Here is a 3353-nt window from a genome sequence, read left to right as displayed (position 1 = left end):
TACACATATATATATATATATATATACATATATATATATATATATATATATATATATACATATATATATACATATATATATATATATATATATGAATCTTATGTACAAGTAGCAAACCGGGCTGCAGTGGTTAGTCATATTTATCGTTCGGGGGAATTATCTTACATAGTCAGGGGCCTAATATTTGGTATTTTGGTGTTACTAATGAGTCTTATATGAGGTAATTAGCCGCTGCATTGTTTATCCCTCTGCTGTAGTTTTCTCATAATTTGTTTGTACCTAAAGATATTTAGAGAACTGAGCACAGCTGAAAGCTTTTGGAACCTGTTTGGCAGATTTGTTCTCAATAGTCTCTGTAACATTACCTACAGTATAAATCATAAAGAGTCACTGCATGCTCTGCTCACTATTCGGGCAAACCTAATGACGACTTAATGTAATCATTGCAGATAGGTAGTATGTTAGGGCAGGATACGAGACAACAAAATTATTATTTTTTTTTACTTTAACATTACTTTTATTTTAAAACGCAGACAAACTTAGGATGTGCAGGTTCACTGGCCATTCATCTTTTGCTATGACTAATGACATTCTTCCTCTGGTGCCTCAAGGGATTGCATAATACAATTATTTTGTATGGAGTGGCAAAGAGTTGGCAAAAACTCTAAAGAAGAATCTGCACTGAGTCTTTGATATGACTCTCTTAAGAGGTCTTTTGAATACTTAGACTGTAAAAATGAATACATTCAGTCCTCAATTAAGTGTAAACAAACCGTCTGCCCTTAATGAATAAGTGCAGCTGCCTGCCTTTCCTCTTGGGGCATGGCTGTGAGGGGCACTGTGACGCCAGTGGTTTGTTGTCTGTTGTTCACAATAAGTGCCAGATTGTACTGTACGTAAGCAAATGTATTTTATCCAATAAATATGTATATATTTAAAATATTATATAATATATATAATATATGTGGACCTTCGTCAGAAATTCACGTTTTAAAGATTTATTTAACCGTGTCTATAACATGCTCATGTTTCGTGAAACCATTTAAGGGAACACTGTCGGTTTGCAAACTTAAACTTGCTTTTAAATCACAACGAATAACGGTCACGTACCTCTCTTCGTAGCACGTAGAGTGTAGCTTAGTTCATTTGCAACCACGTCAACAAACACTATATATTTAACAAAGTGTTGTCACACTATTTACCTGTCTCGCAAGCGGTCGGCGTCGAGTAGAAACGAGGTTTCCAAGGTAGTGCGCCCTTGCCCCTTGGCACACAGGACATGACGTCAGTGACAACACACCGGTGTTGCGTTCAAAATCTCAGGATATGTCAGGATCCTGGAAAATATTGTTTATAAACGTGTGTGATTATATTATATTATATTATATTATAATAGGGATGATATATACATTATGAACACAACATGGACTCCCATGTATGCGTGTATCACATGCAATAATTTTACTCTTACTGAAAGTCTATGAATTATACCCGTGTCCTAAAATATGAAGATATATAATAAGATTATTTTAAAGCCAGCACTAAATATTATTAAGTAAATACGTAATAGCAGCACAAATACATGATCTTATATTCAGATTAACAAAATAAAAATTGGAATGGGAATGAGAATCAAAAAGGAGGATCAAAGTAAAAGTAACATTGGCGAATAAAAGTGGATTATTAAACAGACGAACGCAAATTACATAATGTTATGTGAGTACATTTTGATTCACCACATTATTAACTCGCGTTGGGAAACCTTAATATTTCTTATATACTGCCGCCATCTACAGGAAGTGAGCAATGATTACACGTTTTCGTTTCGTATTTCAAAATAAAAGTAGTGCAAAATAATAATAAAAACAGTCAAATTATAAAATTATAATACACAGAATTTAATTGAATGAAAATGTACTCCATAAAAGGTGCACTTGGGACTTATTCTCAAACTGCGTATCATTATAGTGGAAGGATGAGGTTACATAAGCAGGCTTCACAACATAATTTGCATATTTTATGTTAAATTGGGTCATTTTTTTTCAGACCTCCCATTTGACTTTCACTCAATCCAGGGAAGTACTGCCTTAGTGGAATGAACAGTTGTTTTCAGACTCACCAGCCGACAAGGCTTCACAGCACGCATTGCACTTAGTCCTGGGAAATTAGGCTTCGTGTTTAACTTATTGTGAATCACTGCAGTATTGAGGATAATAAGCAATAAGTACTTCCTAATAAATTGTACTTCCGGTATTTGATGATCACTGACTTAAAAATAAGGCTCAAGGATTACATTTTTTTTATCCATAACATAGCATGCAAGTCCAAATCATCTTAACCTTGCCTCAAAACTGTTCAACCGTAGTAAAAATTGACAACATCTTTAACTCTGCCACCTCAGGTTTTGCTTTTTTTTTGCTTTTTTTCCGTCTCGATAATGCACCTGTCTGAAAACCATAGATCACAGCGGGTCTCGCTGCTATTTTATAGATATTCCCATTTAACCTTACCGTTGTCTATCTGTCTCACATCAACCCCCCCGCCTCTGTCTGAAAACCATAGATCATAGCGGGTCTCGCTGCTATTTTATAGATATTCCCATTTAACCTTACCGTTGTCTATCTGTCTCACATCAACCCCCCCCAACTCAGTTATTCATTCTTCACCTCTTGCCTGCAGGAGTTTTACCCTGAATGGTTGACCCGAGGTAGCTGAAGTTATTCGCCTTTTGCTTCTTACAGCTTCACCTCTTCACCTGCATCACTCTCATTCACACACATGCCTTCCGTCGTGCCTTATTTCATCATGTCTCCCCCTCCGGTGCAGACCTCGACCTCAGGTTCTCTACCAACCACTCTCTGCTGTTACCACAGATTACAATGTCACCTAAAAAACATCATGGTCAATGGAGCCTGCTGCCTGACCTCATCTGTAAACCTGTCCATCATCGTTACAAACATAAAAAAGGGCTTAGGGCTAGTCCCTCATGTTCATCTACCAGTAATCCGATGCCATCAATATTATTATTATTATTATTATTATTATTATTATTATTATTGTTGTTGTTGTTATTGTTATAATAATAATAATAATAATAATAATAATAATAATTATTATTATTATTATAGAAGTACTCATTTTAAAAATTACAAAATATATACATATTATTTGTTGTTAATGGGTGAAAACAAGTACAAGTACACGCGTCTTGTGTTGTAAAAAACAAAACAAACAAAGAAATACCAAAACTTTAATTCAGATTTTATCTCTGTCAAGTGACTTTTAAATGCCTTTTGGAAAAAAACAAAAGACAAAAAAGAAAAGAATGTGACTTGATGTCATGCGGTTCCGGC

General features: G+C 35.0%; 1 protein-coding gene across 4 annotated transcripts in view; it reads right to left on the bottom strand.

Annotated features, from left to right (window-relative positions):
• Positions 1-1337, bottom strand: part of LOC103376809 (kynurenine--oxoglutarate transaminase 3) — a 10146-nt gene extending 8809 nt beyond the window's left edge. The window contains exon 1 of one of the 4 annotated variants that reach the window (XM_025054091.1): positions 1203-1337. The gene's annotated coding sequence lies outside the window, so the exon portion shown is untranslated. Of the gene's footprint in view, positions 1-1110 lie in introns of all 4 variants that reach the window. The other 3 variants (XM_025054090.1, XM_008307325.3, XM_025054092.1) reach the window with 3 other exon arrangements.
• Between the last annotated feature and the right edge of the window lie 2016 nt (positions 1338-3353).

The sequence above is a fragment of the Cynoglossus semilaevis genome, chromosome 2 (assembly GCF_000523025.1).
Source record: "Cynoglossus semilaevis isolate Cse_v1.0 chromosome 2, Cse_v1.0, whole genome shotgun sequence".
NCBI classification, from domain to species: Eukaryota; Metazoa; Chordata; class Actinopteri; order Pleuronectiformes; family Cynoglossidae; genus Cynoglossus; species Cynoglossus semilaevis.
Note: the sequence above shows the minus strand (reverse complement) of the source record. Positions and strands in the feature narration are given on the sequence as shown.